The 26744-nt window shown below is 34.7% G+C and overlaps 1 protein-coding gene across 2 annotated transcripts in view; it reads left to right on the top strand.

The window, feature by feature from the left end:
* Positions 1-26744, top strand: part of HNF4G (hepatocyte nuclear factor 4 gamma) — a 126695-nt gene that overhangs the window by 64284 nt on the left and 35667 nt on the right. Inside the window, exon 2 of one of the 2 annotated variants that reach the window (XM_073229722.1) lies at positions 10924-11042. The exons of the other annotated variant lie outside the window; for it this stretch is intronic. The gene's annotated coding sequence lies outside the window, so the exon portion shown is untranslated. The remainder of the gene's footprint in view (positions 1-10923; positions 11043-26744) is intronic. 2 annotated transcript variants of the gene reach the window in all.

The following is a 26744-nucleotide window of genomic DNA, read 5'->3' on the forward strand; positions in this document are numbered from 1 at the left end:
GCATCATAAAATAAAGTTTGAAATGATGTGTTTATATAAAAGGATTATTTTTCAATTATGAGGAAATCAACTATCATGTTACATTTTACTAAAATAAGTATCTAAATATGTATTTTACTAAAATTTTAGTCAATAAATAGTAACTTACTAACATTTATTTAGTAAATAAATAGTAAAATTGATTTTACTAAAATAGTAAATATTTCATAAAGTAAATCTTACTAAAATAAAACTCATATTTACTAAAATAAAAATAAAATTGCTTATACTTCTAAAAAAGTGCTGTATTATTAAAATATTTATTAATTTATTTCAACTAGATCAGATAAAAATTTCCCTAATTTTATCTCCCTAAATCAGTCAAGAGAGGTTCACTTTCTCTTTCCAGCACAAATGTAGTTAGTTCTTCGATGATTTTGGTAGCCCAGAGCTCTCTGCACTCCTCAGCACCTTTTCTTTTTTAACAGTCCTATTAACAACGTCAGTAGAGATATCCTCTTGTTAAAAAAAGAACAATTCCCTTTTCTGCCCAGGGAAGTTTCCCCCCGTATCCAGCAGTTCTGCCGTTTATTTCCTCAGCCTTTGTCACACTGCCCCCTGCTTCTCGTCAAGTGGCCTCACAGTCTAAATTGCTCTGTTTACTTTTTTCTCCCTAAAAAATACACGGTCTATGCAACTTTTCACTCACCTTCAAAATCATTGATCTAAAGCTGGGATTATTCAATGATAGGTCTACTCCCTATAAAACTATGGTAAAGGGTATTTAAATAGAAATAGATATTTTAAAAACTAAGTAATTACCAGATTTTTGCTCTTAAATACTTAACACAATAATATCCATTGCAGAATTAATTAAGCTGGCTAAGATCTTGATAAGTATTATTAGTTATTGTTCCTTGAAACTGTTAGCCCGGTGTTAATGTACTTGGCAAATAATAAGCAACAGCATTGATGAAATGAATAACTACTTAATACAATTTTCTCTGTAGGTGACATTTTCATATGTTATCACACCCTTGTATGATTATTGTTGTTATTACAGATATTACTGAAGATTCAAAAGCAAAGTTAAGAAAGACTCAAGCTAGGGAAGCCAAGTAGATGGCAACTTTCAGAACATAAATTTTTACGAGATGAAATTTTGGAAAAATTGACAATATTTTTCCCTTGTATCCAATATGTTATTATGAGAAAGTAATCTCAAGTAAATATGAATTTTTATCTCAGAATTTCTTAAAATGGAAATTATTAGAAACAAATAAAATTATTAAATAGAAGAGTGGCACTTTCATGATGGGCATTAAGCAGTCATTACAAGTCATATTTTTCAATAATATAGAAAAATGCTCATGGGTTAAATGGTAAGTAAAAAAAGTGAGATATAAAAATATAAAATGAATAGGATCAGAATTATGGGAACATATCTCTGAGTCCTGAGCCAAATAGTCTAGTGCACAAAGCTTCCACCTACCTTGGGCCCATTCTGGAATTCTCTTGGTCCACCTCTTTGCTGGCTACTCCTTCAGGTTCTAGATTAAATGTTACTTTCTCAGGAAAACTCTGCTGAACCTCAGGGTCACTTCAGACCAAGTAAGTCACCTGGTGATATGTTCTTATAACACTCTAATTTTCCTTCTTACTATTTATTATGGTTATAATAAATCACCTTGTAGTATCTTATGAATGTCTGTCTTTCTCAACAGTCTATAAGCTTCATTTGAGCAGTGACTGTCAGCCTTGTTTGCTCAATGCCTAGTACAGATACTGGGACATAGAATGAACTCTGTATTTGTTGAAGAAATGAATGAATGAATGAATGAATGAATGCAAGGCACTGTGCTAAGAACTTTTGATATAATCTCATTGAGATGCCACAGGAAAAAAAAGCTTACGAAATAAGGACCATCTTTATGACATATTTTGGATAAAAAAACTAAATCTTAGAGAAAGTTGTCCAGAGTTATATAGCAAGTAAGTGGACATCTTGAACCTAAACCTGATAACTCAGAATGTAATGCCCAGACTCTTAGCTGTTGGTTGTGTAATGGGTTGCACAGAGTGTCCCCACTAAGACAACTATAACCTGTTGAAGTATATTAAATGGTCATATTTACAGGTCAAGTATGTTAATATATCACAAACTTACCATTAATTTGTTAATTATAATGAATTTATAAACATGCTAAATTCTGAAGAATATATATAAAATGAAAATAGTGGTAGATTTGCAGTGGCTTTTATTTTTTGCATAAAATTTTATATCCCTCAAATTTTCAACACTAAGTGTTTATCATGTTGGTAAAGAGGAAGACAATTACTAAAATCTATTCACCCCAAAATAGTGGAGTTAGATCTCAAATCCAAATCTTTTGACAACAAATCCCAGAGTTTTCATTGAGTAAATAAGACTTTGTGGAACAGAAAAATAAAAGTTTTACCTGTTGTAAAATTGATAACCATCTTGTAAGTTGTAATATAATTGGCAATTCATTAACTTTTCTGGATGGTTTAATCCAAAGCTGATCTTTGACATACATTTTTAAAATTTTCAATTGAAAATTCTGTGTAAACTCTAAGACTGCAGAGCAGGAAGCCACATTAAATTTACATCATAGAAAACTATTAGTTAAGGCTTTGAGCTGGTTGAATATATTTCTTTCTATATATGCCTTTCATTCTTTCTGATGTTTTCTGTCATAGATACTGCTAGCAATCAGATTTATAGCATCCAGTTTTAAAGATACATGTTTTATTTTTTACAATCATTAGTATTTAAGATAAACTTGGCTATTCAAGTTAATTTTGTTCCTGAAATTCACCAAGATAACATAATTTAAAACTTACCTCTATAACTTTTATCATATTTTTTCTTTTGACTTCTTTTCATATGTTCGCTACCTTGACTGTCCCTGCTCTTGAAGTGGATACAAATGAGTAAGGACTCTGAATAACACTGGGCTCTGACCACCCTTGTTTGTTAAGATACTTTTAACACAGATACAGGTACCTTGGGACACCACATTTGATAGGCATGAAGTTCAGTCATCTGCCCACACACAGACCTGAGGGTTATCACAGCTGTGCTCCCCACAGGTCTGCTCCAGCTGCTCACCATACCTTGGCCCAGGTGCATTAGCTAACAGCACAGCCTGCCTCAGGCAGAAAACAATATAGGCTGCAGCCTGTCAGTGGGGTCTGCCTTTGACCTCTGAAGAGGTCAGCAGAATCCCATCAGAAGTGCACTGTGTGACTGAGTCCCACAGCAACCTGGAGACTATGTGGCCTTGGACATTTCAACACATCAACCAACAATGGCTGGCCCTTCTGGGACCTTGGGGGCAAGGCCTGGAAGCTAGCTAGCCTCTTGTGTCACAGGGACATCCAGGTAATAGGACCCTGATGGGTCTGTCTCACTCAAGACCTCCACAGCCTTGACTGTCCATTTTGCATTAGTGGAGGTAAATGTGCACATTTCATGCCAGCCCCACTTGATGCCCTTTCATACCAAATGGTATAAGGGCTTCAGAATTTGTGCCAAGTGCAGAATAAACACTCTCCAGTAGTCTACAAGACCCAAAACCTCTTGTAAAAATACCACATTTATCTGTAAAGTAATCAGACATGAGCATAACATCACAAACAGTATTAGACGCCCTAATCCCAAGGGGATTTGGGCTTATTCCACTTAGCCACACCCTGCAAACAGATGGGTGGGGGTGGTCCCTGGAAAGCCCTCCAGGTCGCAATAAGATATGGAACATTGAGCTCCTGTGTCCACTAGGGCCAGGACACACTGCACATTAACTGGGGACTAATAAATATCATTCTACATGTGGCCTCTGGTCCCCACCATATCCCCCAAGGTGAGGGCATTGATCCTCCCTCAGTCAAACCACAATACCTAATCATCCTCCTGTGGGGGTGAGGGCCCAAGTGGGGCCTGAGTACTGTCCCCCAGGAAGTTTTGCAGGGACACAGGATGGATATGGGGCTTTTACTTTAGCTTCCGTGTCCTGGACCTCAGTGGCTGGAACTGCTGCTCTGGCTTTAATTGGTGCCACAGTTCTAATAAGATACTATTGGGCTGCCCATCAATTTTTTCTTTTACTACCCAGCTTTTATCAAATCAACCCACATCTGGGTCCTCAAGACCTTCATGGGACCTTTTGTACCTCTCCTTTCAGTTGTAGCCTGTACTTCCTTCTGGGCTCTTATTGTTTCAATTTCCCCCAGATATACTAAAGTACGAGTAACCTCACTTAAGAGTTGCCCTATGTGAAGGGCAAGAATAGTCGCTAGGGACCCAAAGAGAGATGGGGGAGCTGTATGGGGAACCAGATTTCTTATTCCAATGGTGAACAACTCCTCATTAGGACCCTGAGGGTCCATATTACAGATGATATTTTTTATGCCCAATTCCCACAATACCTGTTGGAGCTCTGCATACATTTTCCAGCTAGTGGGTAAGCAAGGTAAATTACCTTGTTTAGGCCAAACTGCCCTGAAGGCTGCTGTCAGCCAATCCAGAAGTGTGACAGGCATTTGCAACCACTGCTGGAGGGAAGGGTGAGTCATCAGGGAAGCCATTCTACTCATCTCATTACCTGACATAACAATGTTTTCCACCCCCATATCCCAGAGATGCAAAAGCCACATAGGCAGAGGTTTCAGTGGCTTTTGCTGATGCCAGACGCTCATGTTCACCAGCTCATCCTGAGTATAGGGGTGGAGCATGGAGTGCTCCACAACCTGGAGAGGGTTAGCTCTTCCTCCTCAGGAGCCTGTGGTTGTATTTTTATTTTCTTAATTACAATCAGGCAGGCCTTTAATATGGGAGAGGCTGGTGCCTTGGATGGTGGCCTTGGCAACCGATTGGCCCTTGGCCCCAACCCCTCATCTTCTCCCGACACCTCCTCCACCATCTCCAGAGCTGAAGGCACTGCTCTTTCCTCCCTCTTCCCCACGACCTTCTGCAATGCAGACTCTTTCTGCTGCCTCCCCCGTCATTGCTGCTGTCCTCTCAATAACTTTCTTCCTTGAGGGCATTCCATAGGTCATCACCCAGCTCCTCCAGGTGACGTGAAGTGGGTCTCTCTCCTCAATAACCCTCTTTCCCTCCTTGATAATCCTCTCTTTCTGCTCAATAACACTTTGCACAACTGGACGAAAAGAGATCCTACAATGCCAGCTGCAACATGGCCACCCAAGGCCTCTAAGCAGTCTTCTATCTGATGGAGGACTAATTCTGCAGCTTTCAGTGTTTCCACTCTTCCCAGTTCTGGGGAAGGCCCCACCCCTCTAGGAGGTGCTTTACCCTGACCAGTTCCCCACTAGGGACTCCCAAATTGGAAGCCCCACATGTAGGGGGTTCCCGAGCCAAACTTCACCCTCTTCCGCTGCATCCATTGGGGACTGCCCGCCTTCCTTAGAGGCAGCCCACCCAATGGGTCACACCCATTTAGACAGATTTTGGATTCAGAGGTCCTGCTGACTATCACCAGATGTAACTCCAGAGGGGAAATCCCTCGGCAAAATACCTTTGAAACTAAAATCAGTCAAAGGGAGAAATAAAGTTAAGAAACACATTTATTTCTTACAATTAGTCAACTCCTCTCTCTCTTGACAAGTCTGCAGCAGAAGAGAGCTCCACCCAACCTCTCTGGTACAGATAAACCCTTGCACGCCCTTGTAATTATCTATTGATATGCAGATGAACCACTTCTCTCTACCCCTTGAAATACCTGTTGATATGCAGATGAACTAAAGCCAGGTGAGAGATTCTGGAAGTATTACAATTTTACCCACTAGGTCTTTCACCTCCTTAGTTAGGTTTATTCCTAGGTATTTTATTCTTTTTGATGTAATTGTGAGTGGAATTGTTTTTCTGATTTCTCTTTCTACTAGTTCATCGTTAGTGTATAGGAATGCAACAGGTTTCTGTGTATTAATTTTGTATCCTGCGCCTTTGCTGAATTCACTTATTAGTTCTGGTAGTTTTGGGGTGGATTCTTTAGGGTTTTTTATGTACAATATCATGTCATCTACAAAGAGTGACAGTTTAACTTCTTCCTTACCAATATGGGTGCGTTTATTTCTTTGTGTTGTCTGTTTGCCATGGCTAGGAACTCCAGTACTATGTTGAATAAAACTGGTGAGAGTGGGCATCCTTGTCTTGTTCCTAGGCTCAGAGGAAAAGCTTTCAGCTTTTCACTGTTAAGTATGATGTTGGGTGTGGGTTTGTCACATATGGCCTTTATTATGTTGAGGTACTTACCTTCTATATCCATTTTTTTTTAGTTTTTATCGTGAGTAGATGTTGAATATTGCCAAATGCTTTTTCAGCATCTGTTGATGATCATGTGATTTTTGTCCTTTTTGTTGATGTGTATGATGTTGATGGATTTTTAAATATTGTACCATCCTTGCATCCTTGGAATAAATCCCACTTGGTTTTGATGGATGATCTTTTAGATGTATTTTTCAATTCAGTTTGCTGATATTTGGTTGAGGATTTTGTTTCTATGTTCATCAGGGATATTGGTCTATAATTTTCTTTCTTTCTGGTGTCTGCCTTGTTTGGCATTAGAGTGATGCTGGGCTGATAGAATGAGTTTGGAAGTATTCCCTCCTCTTGCACTTTTCGGAAAACTTTAAGTAGGATGGGTATTAGCTTTTTAAATGTTTGGTGAAATTCACCCATGAAGCCATCTGGAACAGGAATTTTGTTCTTTGGTAGTTTTTTGATTACCAATTGGATTTCATTGCTCATAACTGGTTTGTTCAGATTTTCTGTTTCTTTCTAGGTCAGTCTTGGAGGGTTGTATTTTTCTAGAAAGTTGTCCATTTCTTCTAGGTTGTCCAATTTGTTGACATATAATTTTTCATAGTATTATCTAATAATTCTTTGTATTTCTGTGGTGTCTGTAGTGACTTTTTCTTCTTCTTCTGTTTATGTGTGTACACTCTTTTTTTTTCTTAATAAGTCTGGCTAGGAGTTTATCTATTTTGTTTATTTTCTCAAAGAATCAGCTCCTGGTGTCTATGAATCTTTCTATTGTTTTATTCTTCTCAAATTTATTTATTTCTCCTCTGATCTTTATTATATCTCTCCTTCTACTGACTTTGGGTCTCATTTAATTTTCCTCTTTGTAGTTTCATTAATTATGAGTTTAGACTGTACATTTGTGATTGTTCTTTTCTGAGGTAAGCCTGTATTGCAATATACTTTCCTCTTAGAACTTTGCTGCATCCCACAGGTTTTGGGGTGCTGAGTTGTTGTTATCATTTGTCTCCATATATTGCTTCATCTCTGTGTTAATTTGGTCATTGATTCATTGATCATTTAGGAGCATGTGGTCAAGCCTCCATGTGTTTGTGGCCTTTTTTATATTCTTTTCATAATTTATTCTAGATTCATACCTTTGTGGTCTGAGAGACTGGTTGGCACAATTTCAATCTTTTTGAATTTATTGAGGCTCATTTTGTGGCCTAGTATGTAATATATTCTGGAAAACTTTCCATGTACACTTGAGAAGAAAGTGTATCCTGTTGTTCTTGAGTGGAGTGTTCTGTAGATGTCTGTTAGGTCCATCTGTTCTAATGTGTTGTTCAGTGTCTCTGTCTCCTTACTTATTTTCTGCCTGTTTGGTCTTTCTTTTAGAGTGAGTGTTGTGCTGAAGTCTCCTAAAATGAATGCCTTGCATTCTATTTCCTCCTTTAATTCTGTTAGTATCTGTTAGCACATATTTAAGTGCTACTATATTGAGTGCATAGATGTATATAATGGTTATATCCTCTTGTTGGACTGATGCCCTTATCATTATGTAATGTTTTTCTTTGTCTTTTGTTACTTTCTTTGTTTTGAAATCTATTTTGTCTCATGTAAGTACTGCTACTCCTGCTTTTTTCTCTCTTTTATTTGAGTGAAATATCTTTTCCCATCCCTTCTTTTTTAGTTTGTGTCTTTGGGTTTGAAGTGAGTCTCTTGTAGGCAGCATATAGACGGTGCTTGTATTTTTATACATTCTGCAACTCTATGTCTTTTGATTGGTGCATTCAGTCCATTTACATTTAAGGTGATTTTTGATAGATATGTACTTATTGCCAATTGCAGGCTTTAGATTTGTGGTTATCAAAGGTTCAAGGATAGCTTCCATATTGTCTAACAGTCTATCTTAAATCACTTTTTGTTCTCTTTCAAACACTAGCTAAAGGTTCTTTTTTTCCCTCCCCTTCTTCCTCCTCTACTCTTTATATATTAGATGTCATATTTTGTACTCTTTGGGTATTCCTTGGCTAACTTTTTGGGTAGTTGATTTAATTTTGTATTTTCTCAGTAATTAATTGGTGTTCTACCTTTACTGTGGGTTTATTTTTCTCTGGTGACAGCTATTTAGCCCTCGGAGCATTTCCATCCAGAGCAGTCCCCTTCAAGTTTCTTGTAGAGCTGGTTTGGTGTTGGTGAATTCCCTCAGCTTTTGCTTATCTACAAATTGTTTTACCCCTACTTCAAATTTAAATGATAATCTTGTCAGGTAGAGTATTCTTGGTTGGAGGTCGGTCTGTTTCATTTCATTAACTCTATCATGCTATCCCCTTCTGGCTTGTAATGTTTCTGCTGAGAAGTGTGTTTTATAAATGATCTTTTTACTCTGTCTGGCTCCTTTTAATACTCTCTCCTTGTCTTTGATCTTTGCCATTTTTATTATTCTATGTCGTGGTATTGTCTTCCTTGGGTACCGTGTGTTGGGAGATCTGTCCTCTTCCATGACCTGAGAGACTATTTCCTTCCCTAGATTGGGAAAGTTTTCAGAAATTATTTCCTCAAAGAGACTTTCTATCCCTTTTTCTCTCTTCTTCTTCTGGTATCCCTATAACGTAAATATTGTTCCATTTGGATATGTCACACAACTCTCTGATTCTTTTCATTCCTAGAGATCCTTTTTTCTCTCTGTGCCTCAGCTTCTTTGTTTTCCTCTTCTCTAATTCCTGTTTCATTTACCATCTCTTCTACCTCATCCAATCTATTTTTATATCCCTTCATTGTATGTTTCATTTTAGATACTGTATTTTTCAAAGTTTGTATCTCTTTTTTGAAGTCCTCCCCGTGATATTGAGTGTTTTTCTGTAGCTCTGTGAGCATGTTTATGACTTTTATTTTGCAATCTTCATCCAGAAGATTGGTGATTTCATTCTCATTAAGCCCTCTTTCTGATGTTTTTACTTGTAATTTTGTTTGGACCAAATTCCTTTGCTGGTTCACTTTTTTAGTGTTTCCTATGTGGTAATAACTTTGTGTAGGCAGCGCCCTCTAGTGCCCAGAAGCTCTACTCTCTGGAGGTGCCCTGTGCTTGCAGCAATGGCAGGAGTCACAGACAAGCAGAATCAGCACGTGCAGGATGGAAAGAGCTCAGCTGGGAGGGTTTCTTGCCTTTCCAGCTATAATGCCTGCCTCCACTGCCAGTTCCAACAGGCTGTGCATGCAGAAAGTAGCAGAAAGGTGCTGTAGCTACCGTGGAGAGGGTCATCCTCTGGCTGGCCTTGCATGATGGTGGGGGCAGCAGGTGAGTGGGATTAGCACCTGCTGGGAGGAAGGAGTAGCAGGCTGCATACTGCAGTGTGGGGCTTCAGGGCTGCATTGCCGGCCAGGGGTATGGAGCATCCGAAGCTCCTGAGAGTTCTCGACCTGCTGGGCTGACCATGCCAGGAAGGTTTATCTCCCTGACCTTTCTCTTGAGCAGCAAGCTCTGTGTAATCCTTTAGTGCCCCTCTGGCTGTTGGGAATTCCTTCAAACTTCCTGCCTTTCTTTTGTCCCAGTGGGGCTGGTTGTGCATACCTGTTCTCCACAAGTGCCTAGAATCTCAGTCTCTCTGAGTATTCTACCTGTCTTTGCTTTCCAACCCCACTAATTCCAGAGCACGATGAAATGTGAGTTTTTGCTCCCAGAGCAGGTCTCTGCAGCTGGGTGTTCAGCAGTCCTGGGCTTCTTCTACTTCCTCCCTGCTCCATTTCTTTACCTCCTGCCTGTGGGACGGGTAGGGGAAAGGCTTGGGTCCCTCCAGAACATGGCTTTGCTACTTTACCCTTTTCTGTGAGGTCTTTTCCTTTTCCCCAGATGTAGGCAGTCAGTTTTTCAGTCTTCAGGTTGCTTTTTGAGGGTTAGTTGTATTTGCTGTATTTGTATGTTTTATGTGATTTTGAAGGAGGTTCCTGCCTCACTTCTCGCAGTGCTCTTTTCCACCAGTCAAGAAACTTACTCTACCTTCACATCTTAGTTCTTTATCAAAACAGTTCAGTGCCTTTAATTTAAGGGCCAGTGTTTCCAGATACATCAATTGCCCACAAATGATCAGTCAGCTATAACACTGAACAACAATTGATGTTTATAATAGAAATGTAAGTGCTGGAAGGGACTAGGACTAAGTTGAACCCATCTTCTCATTTAAAAGATCAAAGCCACACAGCAATGGGGTTTGAGTTTGCGACACACTTCAAAATTTGTTACTAGATCTTTTTCAAGTAAGTATAAACTAAAAGGGAGTTAAGACTGCTCATTGCTGTTCTAAGATTAAATCACTATTTTAACTGATGACTTACAAACAGGAAGTTGGCCAATAAATCCATTTAATCAGCTCTCTATATATTGTGAATGATCCTCCTGGTAGCCAGACATTGTAAGTCTGTTGTGGCCACTTCTCAATTTTTACATGCTGTTCTGGATGGAAGTTGTTGTGGCACTAGGGTTTTCTTAAGTATAAACCATTCCAAAATCACACTGTTATTATAGGTTGCTTTGTCCTCAGGCTCTCTAGTACTCCTTTTGGGCTACTGGTCTTTCAACATGCAGTTAGGGGCTTAAAGTAAATCATTTAATCTATGTAACATGTCACTCAATAGTATACTTTTGGAAATTGTTTCTACAGGCCACCAGTGAAAGCAGCCAGTCTGAGATATCGACACTATAGAAAAAACTGACAGCTTACTCCTTGTATTGATTCTGCTCTTCTCTACAAATATAGACTCCGTTCCCTACCACAGCCTTGTAAGTGGTGATTGCTGAGGTTTCTAAATTGCTTTGTAAGTTATTTATTACTTGGACACCTTGTAAAGACTTCTTTTCTTCTTGTCTGACTTACTTATGATTTCTAAGGTCACATATATATTGAAAAGTCTCAATGTGTATGCTGACCACAGCCTTCTTAAGGAATACCCTTTCTTTCCATCTTATATTGCAAATATGATTTTTCTACCCATGTTATGATTATGCCTTTGTCATTCCTTTTTCTAATATATTACTAACAAAATATCATGCTCATATGTGTATGTTCCAGACTGAGCACTATTCAGTCTGGCAGTTTGGAGCCCAGTTCTAGTTAGCACATTTTCAGACTAAAAAATATAAAGTATTTAAAGAATACTTACTTAATGATGGAAGAAACAGTTTCTATTAATAAAAATTGTTTATCAGAGCAGATGCACATCTTTAATTCACTTGCCCTGAGGTAGTATAATCAATATTCTGAAAACAAATTGCAAATGCTTTCTTTCCTGAATTACCGTTTTCTTTCTTAGATTTTCTTTTGTGATTTTATGACCATATGAATTTTTAATGTTTATTATTTAAATAAAAAAATACACTTTTGTGTCCAGTAAATAGAGCAGTTTGAAGATTGTACTACTTTTAGCTGACTGAAACTACACAGACACAAATAAAATCATTCAATAGAGAGAGATCTGTGCTTAATAATATGAATTTCTCCCTTCCCCTGGCTTCCTACATTTATAGGCTCAAGAGCAGTATGCACTTTGGGCATTAAGGCTGGAGTTACTGTAGTGTCCTTCTGATAGTTTATAATCCAAGAAACTACTTGTTTCACTTGTTTCATCCATTCCTTAAAATTCATTTGATTATGTTTGAAGAATACATACTTCTCAATCCCATCTCTGCCATTTATGAGCTCTGAGTCTTGAGGAAAGTAACTTGGTCCTTTTAAATAATAATTTCTTCTACTATAAAATGAAATAATAATATAGTAATACTATCTCCCCAAAAGGTTAGTGGAAAAATAAATGTGATAATATAGTCTTACACAAGCACATATTAGATATCTGTAATAGTTATGATGCTACTGATATATCATTTTTTGCTAATGGATTTAATTTTATGATGTTATGTTTTATATAATATGATAGATACATGTTGAATATAAAGAACATGTATGGTTAATAATTATACATTAAAACCATGGCATCTTATAGGAAATTTTTTAACTATAGAAATTTGAGGAGCATGAAAGCATATTTTCAAAATTACCATAGTTCTCAGTGAAACTGGGAATCTTTTAGAAGAAAAATGTTTAGATCCATTATTAAGATTTATAAGCAGAGGACACCAGGTGTTTCCAGACAGATTGCTGTGGGCATAGTTGGTACAAGAGAGAAAAGCTGGGAATCAGCAAGCTGACTTAGATAATGGGGCTGTTGTGGCCCTATGTTTCAAGGCTGTTTCAGTGATAACCTCTCCAGGCAAGGTTTGCCCCAGTGCAGTGCTGATTTTCTTGACAACTGCTTTGTGAAACGACCTCGTTTCATTCTCTCCCTGGTACTGAAGACAATTGCCTTTGAAATAAGGTTTCTATTCCTATTTTCATACTGCTGGCTTGGAATGCTTGTTTCCTAACATTCCAATATTCCAAGGCCTAGCTGAAGTGCCCCATCTCCCATAACTCCCCTATTGTTCCCAACTACTTGTTTCTTCCTCTTCTAGGTTGTTTGATAATTGATAGTATGAATCACCCTAACTAGCATCTGAGATTAGATAGCATCCTATTTAGGTAAATAATTGTTTCCTGTAAACTGTCCACCCTGCTAGAAACATGTAAGGTTGGGGAGATTCTTTTGCTTTCCCTGAATAGTTACATAATGAAAGATTAAAAAGAGAACTGAAAAGCGGGTTGAAGCAAAGCATATTTTCAGATAAAATGCTAAATTCTAGCACTAAATTTGATCTTATAGTAACCGTCTACCTTTGTGCGACATTTCACATATATATCCTACTCTCACCAAATAATAAATTTTATCACACAACTTCATAGATTAATAAAACTTTTACATAATTTATTTCATTTCAAAACAATCTTATGAGGTGAGTCTTATCATCTTCATTTTGTGAAGAGTGAAAGCCTATAAGGGGTGAAGTGATTTGTTCCAAGTCACACTGAAGCCTGTTATTTTCCCATCAGACCCAGCTGACCTCACATGGTGGCTCATCTCTTTCACATAGTAACCACACAGGGAAAGCCAGAAAGACGTTTTTTAGCTCTGATTTGTAAGCAATGAGACTGATTTCTCTTGTGAAAAAGTTAGAGAATTAGAACCACCCATCCTAAGCAGTCTCTATTCCCTTTTGGAGGTAGAAAGAGAGGGTGGTTCTCTGAACAAGATTGATTTGACCCAAAAATAGGTTGCAGCCTGCAGACTCACTGTCTCTAAGAGATGCACAGAATTGAACTGTGATTTTAAAAATATATATGCATACATATATTTAGATACACAAAGGAATCATCAAATATTGAAAAACATGCAAAAATTTATTGTTAAAGGATCAACTGAGGCATATTAAAAATGTTCAGAGTCTGTTTGAGAAAAAATCAGTTCTAATCAGACAGTGCCAAACCAGAAGCAGTTGGGAGTGCTGCGCAGGAGAGCAAGGGGAAGACACACAATGCAGAGAACATGCAGAAGCGAATGAGGGAAATTATTTGATTGACTGGAGCCTAAAGCCTAGTTGGCTGTTTGTGATTGGGTGTCATATTTTTATTTCTTCACCTTAAGGCATTTACAGGCTTTGGGTCTGGTTTGCTCACAAAGGCCACCAAAGCCATGGAGCCTCTTAAGTCTGAATTAATTTAACAATTGAATTAATGTTGAATTAATTTAACAGTATATGTTTAGTGAAATTAGGGATAGAAGGAGAAATCTCATCGCTGGAATGTAATGCATTTGTATTAAAATTTTTTAGACCAGTTAGGACGGTAAATATATCTGTATGGAAAGGAGCTATTGGATGAAACTGGGTGAGGTAGACCGGGTCTCATGTCCTAGGAAGAAGTGATAAATGGTGGGACAAGAGCTTCTCCACCTTGAAGAGTTTCTAGAAAAAGGCCTTTTTTCCTCACAAAATGAATCATTGAGGCAAACATTATAAAAGTAGCTTTGTAAAATGTACTTACTAAGTATTTCCAACAGAAGTGTTAGAATTGTTGATTATGCTATGTTCCTAATTGCATGAGGTATTATAATTGAAAAAAATGCTAATTTTAATGTTAAAAATCAGTTACTGTTTATAATTTTCAGTTTAGAGTAAAATTTTTTCTGTGTTTTTGTCTTGCAACTGTGTTTCCTATTTATATATATATAAACTCTTAATTTTAACAGCAGTGTTTTTTAAATCAATTTATAGAAGTCTCATAGTATTTTTTCACATTTAAACATTTGGTAAACATATATAATTCCTGCTAATATTAATAAAAACTAGAAAATTTCTTTGCTGTACCTGCTAATTTCATGTTTTATTGTGATTCATTTCCAAAAGAAATACTTGAAAATTTGTCCCAAGTAATTGGGAATATATATTCTTTTATTTTCTCTGTAGCTACATTTCACACTCCAAGCAAATTTACAGACATAGATGTTAGTGCTAAATAATATAATCTAACCTCACTATAGTATTATTTTTTAAATGTGAGGTCTCTGAGCAGCAATATATTGATAATTAAATAATAATAGTAATATATAAGGGCTACTAACTAAATGACTACAAATTTTAAACTCCTTCATGAAAATTCATTGTCCAACTTTTGTTGAAAATATTTATGGGAAAATCTGAGTTGTATAAAACATTGAACCTTCCCACAAAAAACAGAGAGTACAATGAGGTTATGAACATGTATTTAATAAATTGACAGACAGCATGAAATAAATGACATGATAAAGTCAAGCAAGGAAAAAGCATTCCCTCTCCTTTTCAGCGCACACACACACACACACACACACACACACACGCGCGCACACACACACACACATGCACACAAGCATATACACTCTCTCAGAGTTGATAACGTAGGAGACTAAAGAAAAATCATGTAGTAGATAAATGAAATTTTAATTCATTTTTATTGCCTAAAATAATGAGACTAACATTAACAAGGTTTTTGTATAGTTGCATAAATTGGGCTTTAATTTGTGACCTTTGAGAATACTGCTACTGACTAGAGATTAAATTTGTTTTATTGAATGTAATCAATAAAGATTTCACATTAAAATATTATGAATCATGTGTATTTAGAAACAATTTTATCAAGTTCAGGCACTGTCACTAACTAATCCTTGAAATTATTGCCTAGATTAGTTAGGGCCTAGAACATAAAATGTAGTCATTAATTCTTTTTTTTTTCAATGAATTAATAACGGTAAATGTAATGTTTGAAAGGGCCAAATTTTAGATAATGTCATTAACGGAGTATATGTAGAAATAAACATGCACTCAAATACAGAATCATGAAAATTTTTTTAGTTTAACAATAAACATATACTTTAAAATGGTGACAATAGCAATTTTTATTTAAAGTGATGGTAAATTATGGCCTGCCAGCTATGTGTAAGATAAAGTTTTTGGTGTTATATAAACTACATAGTTTCATGAAGTTTGGTTTCCATCATTGTCTAATTATCCAGTAAAAAGCAGGAATATGTTGTTATTGAAGACAGAATGAGATGAATATCATAGAAAAATGACAGTGATTTTGGAGCAAAATGAATTTATGCTCATTCTATTTGTGCTTTTACAACTGACTCAGATTATATTGTATTTTTTTAACTTAAAGATTAAAAAGTACCCTTCTACTCCCTCATCTTGTCCTCTTCCTTGAAGTTAACAACAGTATTTTGTATCACAGTCATACAGAAAATTTAGTGTAATTGTAGTACCTCTGAAATTCTATTTCTAATATCCCCGTGTGGTAGCATTCACTATTATTGTCTTAATTAGAGTTTTTAAAGATGGGAGGTTATTATTAACAGTACCTTTATGGTACCAATCAGTATTTTTACCATTGGCTTCAGAATTCACTGTGCTCAGAAGCTGGCAGTTTGCCGATATTTAAGTGCTTCTGCATTAGCAGGTTGTCAACTGTGGGTCTCATATAAGGCTAATACAGTAAATTTCATAAAGACAGATCATTTTACCTTTTTATAATGAAATACTTAATACATTCAAACATACTATATATGCAGTAAAAAAGAATAACACTAAAACAGGCACAATGCAGCCACCTAAGAAAAAAACATTATCAATATTTTTATTTTCCTGTTTTTACCTTTTACTTATCAGTTGTGTATTCCTTCCTCAACAAAGCTTTTAAATTTTGTGAACTGTTATATTATATTTATAAAGACATGTTATTAATAATTTATAATTGAAAGACTTAGTGCCCAGAACATAAAAAGTGGTCATTAATTTTTTTTGAATGAATGAATGGTGGTAAATGTTTCAAAGGGTATATGAAATACCCATGGGAAAAATAACAATATCAGAACCAACATGAAAAAATCTGTTTTATGTAAAAGTAGCAGTAATTTGTAAAATTTGTTTACATCCAATTTTAATATATTAGTGATATGCAGAAAACTTGGAAGGTACAGAAAGTAGTTCACAAGATAAAACAAAATTTAAAGTAAAATTAATTCTTAAAGATAATTAACTTTTAAAAGCTATTATTCTGGTCACTGTTAGTCTGTCTTTTGTTTTTTTGTCATATGCTCTACCTGACACCAACTAGCAGGTTCTAGTAGCTTCCTAAATATATATCTTAATATTCTAATATTTTGTTCAGCTGTGCTGATGTCACATTACCTTCATAACACTTGAGATTTTTATTTTTATTCCCAGCAGCCTTCAACTTTTAGCTCTTCTCACAAAAGTTTGATACGACTAGTTTTTCTTAGGACACATTTTCAGTCTCCTAATTATTTTGGGCAATCTGCATCAGAATTCTCCATTTCTGTTTTTTTTATTGGAATTTAGTTGATATACAATGTTATATTGGTTTCAGATATACAACACAGTGATTTGATAATTGTATACACTACTGAATGCTCACCACAGTAGGTGTAGTTACCCTATTACAATACCAAGATATTACAGTATTATTGATTGTATATTCTCTATGACATGCCTCCACTCCAGTGACTAGTTTATCTTATAATTTGAAGTTTGTTCCTCTTTATACCCTTCACCTATCACCCATTCCTCCACTCCCATCCCCGATTGTAACCAACAGTCCCGTGTCAGTACTTACGAGTCTATTTCCTTTTTATTTGTTTGGTTTTCGTTTCTTTAGGTTCCACATATAAGTGAAATCATTATTTGAGTTTCTATGTCTGGCATATTTCACTTAGGATGATACTTTCTATGTCTATCCATGCTGTTGCAAATGGCAAAATTTTGTTATTTTTTATGGCTGAGTAATATTCCATTGTTTACATGTACCACATTTTCTTTATCTGTTCATTTATCAATGGAACCTTGTGTTGCTTCCATATCTTGGCTGTTGTAAATAATGTGGCAGTAAATATAGGGGTGCATATATTTTTTTTGAATTAGTGATTTTGTTTTATTCAAGTAAATTCCCAGAAGTAAAATTGTTAGCTTATAAGGTATTTCTATTTTTAGTTTTTTGAGAAACCTCTATCCTGCTTTCCATAGTGGTTGCAGAATTCTCCATCTCTTAACATTAAGAGGGGATTTATTCTCTAATATTAGGATTCTTAGACTCCTGTACCTGTTCTTACTACTTAATTTATATAAAGAGAGTACCTTCCCTGAAACATTCTAAAACATAAAACTGGTTGTCATGAAAGGGTTTCTATAACATTTGGTTTTTGTTCCATGAAAATCAACAGAACTAATGTTACTACAATGAGAAAAGTGGGAAAAAGATGTGGAAAACATGGAAATAATGCTTATGTGGATTACAATGGAGCAGCATCAAATGTATTATTACTATATGTATAAATGACATTAAAATAAAAGGTTTTGTTACATTTCAGATGATCAGCATAAAACTTTATGATTATGAGAATTGTAGTTTTAGGGAAAATCAAACAGCAATGTGTACTAGATTTAAAAGTATTATTCACCAAGTACAAATTTTGTTGTAGAAAGTGCATGTCTTCAGTTCCAGTAACTTATTATTCAGAATAGCCTAGTTAAGTAGCATCCACAGCCCTTTGCTTGCTCCCCACTAGATTTAGCTGAATATATAAATGCTACATGGATGGGAAGAGCTTAATGACTGAGAACAGAACTGTATATTTATATTTGAATCTACTTTAATCCATCCAAAGTTCCTTAGGTTCATAGAAGAGCTATTTTAAAAACAAAATCTGTTTTCTCTATTGGTGGAAAGAAATGTGCTTGTATGTTATTAAAACATACTTAATTTTATTAGGCAGAGACATTACACCTTATTCTTTGTAGAAGGATGTCCTAACTCCTGGACGTAGTAGAGAAATTAAAAGAGCTGTAGATCTCAGTAAGTAATATGTCTAATGAATAACTCATGGAAAAAAAGATAACATTGCTTCCTATAGCTACTGAAAAGGAGCACATCATTATAACTTCAGGGCAAAAAATCTTCATTTCATCTTATTTCCTATTAAATCTATTTTCCTCTGGCTGCTCCCTGATCTTTCCTAGAGATCCTCATTTTCTTTACAGTACTGAAAGTATTTCTCCAGATATTCTGGTGTTTCTAGCTTTTGTTACTCTGTTTGAATTGATTCATAGGATTTCTTGGAAAATGAATTTTTTTTGTTAAAAGATTCTTATGATATGCCAAATCAATTTAGAAGCTACATTACATTGCATTTAATATTATCCTGGTGATTTGTTTTTAGTTATGAGTATTTTCAAAAAAATGTATGGACACTTCAAAAATATAATCTGATTCATATAATATACATATTAACAGAATTACTGGAAATTTAAAGTATTCATACTGCCGGCAAACACTAAGACATTTGGAAACCACATAGAACTCTTAAGTTCCACTATACAATTACTTATATCAGAATATCAGTATAGAACTGTAAAAAGAAATGGTTAATACAAGATATATATATGTATATATTCATTTATCTATATCATATATATTTTTTATTCCAACAGCACTATGTCAAATTTCTCTGAAAGAATGATTTTGTGGGTTATCTTTTATTTTCATTTTATTTTATTTTTTTAATTGTAGTACAGTTGATATACAATCTTATATTGGTTTCAAATATACAATACAGTGGTTCAGCAGTTACCCACATTATTAAATCCTCACACCCTCTAGTGTAGTTACTATCTGTCAACATAGAAAGATGTTACAGAATCATTGGCTGTATTCTCCATGCTATACCACCATGCCCTTATAATTGTGAATTTTTGTGCTGCAAGAATGTTATTTTCCCAAATACAATTATTTATTTTGGAGTATACTACCCAAAGACCACTTTTTGGGTCCTCTGTTAACTTGTGTCAAATTAACAAATTAGAGTGAAAAAATGAAAGTAAATATATATGTTAGTATTTCATATTGATGAGGTGAGAAAACAGGTCTTCTACTACCATATTATGTTGGTGTGTGCTCAGTTTGTAATAAACACTTTAAAGTAATTTGACCTTATCTCTCAAGAAGAAAAAAGTCTATACTTGTTTCAAGAAAGACTCACATTGTTAAGATGTTTGTAGGCCATTGATAACATTGTGTATAATAAGAAACTCCTGAAGACAACGTAACTGTCTCTTGGGAGAGTAATGGTATGGATATGTTGCCTGGATATATTCTCACACAAAGATATTTTCAGTACAAATATATATATATTATGATTTACTTGTTTTTTAAAAATACACAAACATGTTACATATACAGCTTTTACATTCATGGGCTTTCTCTGGATAGATACACAAATAATTCAAAAAGAGTTATAGAGCCACTAGGATGGGCACTTTGGGAATCTGGAGGAAATTAGAGATTACTTTCCATATAGAACACTTCTTAGGTAAATAATTCTCAAATAGTTGAAGTAATGTCCTGTGGTAAATGAAAGCTTGGTTAAGAGAACAGACTTTGACATTAGATAGGCCTATATTTGTGTTTGGCTTTGTCACTTACTCCGTTTTGGGCAATTACTTAAACTTTCTAAACCTCAGTTTTCTAGTGTAAAATAAAGATAAAAATGATGATCAGGACAGAGCTATTGTATTAAATAAGATAAAGCATATAAAAAAATACAATGCCTGGCAATGAATAATCATCTAATAGATGCTATGTATTTTTATTACCAATAGCAAGTATAGTAACTCAGGATGATTTAATGTACAGTTTTTGGCTCCAATGAGAAATGTCAAGATATTCTTGCAATGGCTGCTGATCTAGATGAGAGCTTCCTATCCATGGTGCCGTGACAGGCTGAGGTGTTCGCAATCATTGTTGTATGTATTCTGAATGATTTATTTCTTGCAATACTCTACCAGAGTTTGAGAATTGTTTCTTTTATGTTAGAATGAATCAGTGCTTTGGCTATAAAAACTCTTTCATTCTCTTGCGTTATGAAATAATGTTTTGAGTGGGACAGAAAGGGGTGGAGCTCCTTATAGCTATGCAGAGAATTGCTGACAACTCTGGGTGTGCCAGTGGGAGTGTGCCCATTTGGGAAGATCATGTCATCACAATCTATAACCCTTTGCTACAGATGGGAACTAGTTTAAAGTCAGTAAACATAAAATTCCAGGTGATCTAAGAACCTAGGAATCATTGTAGACTATTTTCAGAATATGCATGGCTAAGTTGCCTCCCTCATCCTAAAAGTCTATAAAATTCTGGGCATGATCAGGAAAGAAAAGAGAAAGTATATCCTTGCCCTTTATGTTAAATGATAGTGTTTCTGCTTTTAAAATACTAAGCACAGTTCTGATCATTCAATCTCAAGGAAGACCCATACTTATAACTGGTATTACTAGGCCAAGGGTTATTAGCATTTTGATGGGTTTTGATTTTATATGTCCACACACATATACATGTACATATTTATGTACATATACAGGTACATGTTTGGGGGACAGCATTAGACAATAGTATCATCATTGATGAGTGATACTGGTTATCTCCAGCATATAATATCATTTACAAAATAAGCTAATTTACTAGACATAAAATTATATTTTGAGATGATTGTCCTTTAGTTATTACCAAGTTTATATATTTTCTAATTTGTTAGTTTGTTTCTATTTATATTTCCCTTTGTCTAAATTGTATATTTATGTTCTGCTGATGACTTTGTTTATGAGGTTCTTGATATTTTTATTTCAAATTAGAATGATCTCTTATGTGTATATTAGTAACCATGGGATCTTACACAGTGAATTACGAATGTGGAAGCTAGTTTGAGCCTCTTATTGGTCTGACTCTATAATGTTGTGTTTTGAATTATACCACTTATGAGTGAGAAGGGGGCAATTTTTTTTTAATTCTTTAATGTAGGTGATCATAGAAATTTATATCAGTTTATAAGGGCTTAGAAAGAAGTTCTCTGTTTTGTATGCTGACATTCTCTCAGAATATGTTAGTTTTTGAGTGCAGATACTGATTTTCCCCACAAAATATTTGATGTACTTACTGATTTCTAAACCCAGTTCTGCTAACTTGTTGGTGAACCTTTGACAAATCACCTAACTTTGTTTCCTCAACTGCAACTGCAGTATTAGCCTAAGGTATCTCTAAACTCCCTGCTAGCTGCGCCTTTCTGAGCCATTTATACTATGCATTTCTTGCTTCCAAATACAATTTTGAAATTTCCAAATGAATTTGGGATTGTTCATGATGTACCATGAGTTGGCTTTTCTCTGTGTCTCATTCTTTAATACTTTTTCTAGCTCAAGATAAACGGTACAAAGCTTTCCAAAGTTTAGAATCCCAAAACTACAATGTTTTGAAATTATAGTCACACACTAAAATACAAACAAAGTTAAAGGAAAATATGTAAGAACATTGTTTTATCTCCCAGTTGTTTTTAAGTCAATTTCAGTGTCCTGTCACTCAAAAATAAATGCAGCTGTGAGATGAGAGAGTTACCCTGTAAGCTCCACAATATAAGATTTGCCAAAAGTACATAACAAGAGTTGCAAATAGATGTATTTGGGAATTTTGCGACTTTTTCATCTAGTTTAAAAATCGTCTGAGGAAGAATGTGATGAGTCCATTTAACTCACTGTTACATTTTAAATACTTCGTAGCTACACAGACTCTGAATAATTAACTCTGCTTACTACTCACTGATTTAAGTGGAATGACCCTTGACAGTCTGTTTGTAATATCTAACACAGTGCATTTTAATTAATTTTTTTAATTAGAAAAAGGCATCCCCAGAGTGTAAGACTCTTGGAGGTAAAATTGTACTTTTACAGTTGGTTAGTCTAGTGATTTTTCTCTCTTAATGAAACTGAAAGTGTTTTGCATTTTAGAAACCTGTAAGCAATTTAAGATCAGGCTATACTGTAGACAACTGTACCTTTTCTTTCTGCATATAGCATTCTAGTATATTAGAAACTGAACAGTCTAAAAAGTTAAATAATAAAAAAAAAGGTATAGTGATTTTTATAAGAATCTGAGTTTGAAAGTTCAAACATTACACTTATTTCATAAGCATAAAAGTTCAGTTTATAATCTAACAATAATAAAATCATAAAATTTACAAGCAGCTTTAGTAATTATTAAATACCAAGTTTAGTAAGCAGGGAACTCTTATCTTCTGTTTCAGTGGTTGTATATCTTATACTTGAACTCTTCCCTCATTTTACCCTTTTGAATAATACTGTACTACAGTGAGTCTCTGATTAATATTTAATGTACATGGGGAGAAATAGGTAACCTAATCAGAGAAAATAATTAACAAACTATCTCATTCTCATATCCCTTAAGTCCTACAAGGTAGCACATATTGTGATTACTAGAATATAATTCCCTTTTGCCTCCTTTCTAATTCAAACCTTAGTAAGTTTCGTGATTGAACTGCCTCACTAACATTTAATTATAGTTCCTAAGTATTTTCTGAATATTCCGCTTATGCTCTAGTTTTTCCTAATTTCCATTTTTCTGCTCCCATCTAATATGAAGCGGTAATCTGTAAGGGTTATTTTCTCCTTCCAGTATTGCTGATTTTGTGATAGGATGCAAAGACAAATTCCTGTGGCCTAGGTGGGAGCTCCTGCAATATTTTTTTGGCAAAAAGATCCATGTATGCTGTGACTGAAAATGAGCTAGGTCTCCATGTAACAATGTGGAGTTATCAGGTCTTGATGGTTGAACACTACAATTTAATTTGGGCTAAAAATTTCTATAGGTATGTTAAGTGGTTATGTGTATAGAAAATTCTACATGTATATGTGTATGTTGTATTTGTGTTTGTGAAATACATATTTTGTATATTTGTATATAGATCATAAATAGGAATTACGGATAGATACTTATCTATTTTATGTGTAATCTATCTACTTAACTTTCTAGCTATTTTATTAAAATCTCTTTATCCCTAGAACTGGGAATGACATTGAGAAGAGGAAGAATTAACTTTCAAATTTTAATTTACATAGATGTAAAGTTGCTTTTTTTACATTAAAGGTTATGTGACTTTTGTAAGTAAAGATGCAAATGAATGATAAGCATGGTTATTCCTTTTACAAATAATGTATTTTGTTAAACTATACAATATTTATAATAAAGTTACAGAATACATTCAAAAATATTAATTAATTCCATTAAAATTTAGTTATATGTTATGTGGTTTGGAAATAACTATAAACTGAGATATGTCAAGTTTAAGATAACTATATACTCATTAAATGAATTAAAAGAAAAATATAAAAAGGAATGAATGAAATTACCAGATTTCTGGGTAAGAAAACTAAAATGTATAGAGAATTCAGAAGCTTTTGAATTGATTTATAGTTTGGGCAAAACTTGTCAGAAGGATTCCAAAGTTAATTTTAACATTATAAACAGAATAAAGTAGTAATTTTGAAAAAGGATAAAAATGAATGGAGACTAACCACATCAATATTAAATAAAATCATGTGACTACAATGATGGTTCTAGGGGAAGAAGAGAGAGAAATAATATTGTAACAAATAGAGAAGCTAGGTAGAGATTGTCTTCTATGTATAGGAAAACCAGTTTTTCCAGGACATGAAGGAGATTGAGCTGGGATATCTGCTCTCCTACCTCTCTGCCCCCCATAAGGACTTTCACACACTCTATTTGAGAAAGGGAGATGGACAGAGGACTTGAGCCATTTGCTAATTTTGTAAATTCAAATAGGATATGTATTCACAAGGATTTACTATATATTCATAAATTTTAAAATTAACATGTGTATATATAAATGTATTTATTTAAAAACAAAAGGAATTTAGGTCACCTGTCTTGTGCTATGTCCCCAGATAAATTCTAAATATAATAAACAGTTAAATGAAAAAATAATGCTTTAATAACTTTAAGAATGTTTACTAAATCTCTCCAGGTGAATTTTTACAGGAAATTTTACTGCAGGTTTAACATCATTGAAAACCCATTTTTTCAGGTACTAGAAGTACAGCTGTAAGAAGACAAAGTACTGGTTTTCAAAGAGCTTACAGCTAGCTGAAAACACAAACCAAGTTAATCACAATAATAAATACAGATTTTTATATTAGGGGAAGAAAAATGTGATAAGAGGGGACAGAGGAAAGCTGTAACTATGTACATAGGCACAGAAGCAAGAGAACACATGAGGTGAGGAAATCCATTAATACTGAAGCTTAGAGGGGAAGAGGTGAGTGAGAAACAGTGAAGCCAAAGAAGAAGGCCAGCACTGAGTTTGAAGTTCCCTGTAATCCATGTTGAGGAGTTTCAGTTTCATTCTAAGATCAGAAGGAAGTCATTGAAAAGTGTGTTATTATTGTTATTCAAGTTATTTAAATTAAAAACAAAGAAAAAATGTTCACCCATTTCTTCCACACCCTATCTCCCTCCCACCTCTGGCAACCACAATCTGTTCTCTGTATCTGTGAGCTTGGTTTTTAATTTTTTACTTTTATATTCTATATATAAGAGTATAAGAGAGAACATATGCAGTTTATCCTTGTCTTACTTATTTAACTTAGCATAATGATCTTGAGGTCCATCCACATTATCACAAATGGGAAGATTTCATTCTTTTTTATGGCTAAATAATACTCCATTATATATATGTACCACATCTTCTTCATCCATTCATCCATTAGTGGACACTTTGGCTCTTGCCTTATCTTGGCTTTCGTCAGTAATGCTGCAGTGAACATAGAGAAGCATATATATTTTTGAATTAAGAGTTTTCATTTTCTTCAGATAAAAACCCAGAAGTGAAATTGCTGGATCACATGGTAGTTCTATTTTTAATTTTTTAGAGAACCTCCATAACTATTCTTCATAGTGGCTATACAAATTTTCATTCCTACCAACAGTGCACTTGATTCCCTTTTCTCTGTATCCTCACCAACACTTGTCTTTTTGATAATAGCCATTTTAACAGGTGTGAAGTAATATCTCACTGTTGGTTTTATTTGCATTACCCTGATGATTAATGATGTTGAGCATCTTTTCATGTACCTGTTGGTCATCTATATTTCTTCTCTGGGAAAATGTCTCTTCAGATCTTATGTTCATCTTTTAACTAGATTGGTTTTTTGCTATTAATTTTTATGAGTTCTTTATGTTTCTTTAATATTAGCCTTTTGTCAGATATATGATTTTCACATATTTTCTTCTATTCACTAGTTTGCCTTTTTATTTGTTGATGAGTCCCTCTGCTATGTAGAGGCTTTTTAGTATGATGTATTCCTACTTGTTCATTTTTGCTTTTGCTGTCAGATTCAAAAATCACCACCAAGACCAATGTGAAGGAGCTTACCACCTGTTTTCTTCTAGGAATTTTATGGTTTCAGGTCTTAACATTCAAGTTTTAATCCATGTTGAGTTAATTTTTGTGTGTGGTATAAGAGAGTGGTTCAATTTCATTCTTTTGCATGTAGCTGTCCAATGTTCCCAACACTATTTACTAAAGAGACTGTTCTTCCCCCATTGTATATTGTTGGCTCCTTTCTCATAAATCAACTGACCATAATATGCATGTATTTATTTCTGCTTCTGTATCTGTTCCATTGAGATATGAGTCTGTTTTAGGTTAATGCCATACTGTTTTAATTACCATAGCTTTGTAATATAGTTTGAAATCATTTGGAATGGTGCCTCCAGCTTTTTTCTTCTTTCTCAAGATTGCTATAACTATTTGGGGTCTTTCATGGTTCCATATAAATTTTAGGATTGTTTGTTGTCTTTCTGTGAAAAATGCCACTGGAATTTTGGTAGGGATTGCATTGAATCTGTATAGTGCTTTGTATAGTATGAGCACTTCAATTTCACTAATTCTTCCAATTCATGAGCACAGTATCTCTCCATTTATTTCTGTCATCTATTTGATAAAATTCAGGGTTTTATGTTGGCCTCTTTGCTGACAATGGTGCCAATTACAGGGTACAAATATGGTAGAAAAGAAGTAGATTTGACTTAGAAATATAGTAGGTAAGTTGTGAAAAGCATAACTTCCACTTAGGACATATGGAATT

This window comes from Manis javanica, chromosome 2, assembly GCF_040802235.1.
Source record: "Manis javanica isolate MJ-LG chromosome 2, MJ_LKY, whole genome shotgun sequence".
Taxonomy (NCBI): Eukaryota; Metazoa; Chordata; class Mammalia; order Pholidota; family Manidae; genus Manis; species Manis javanica.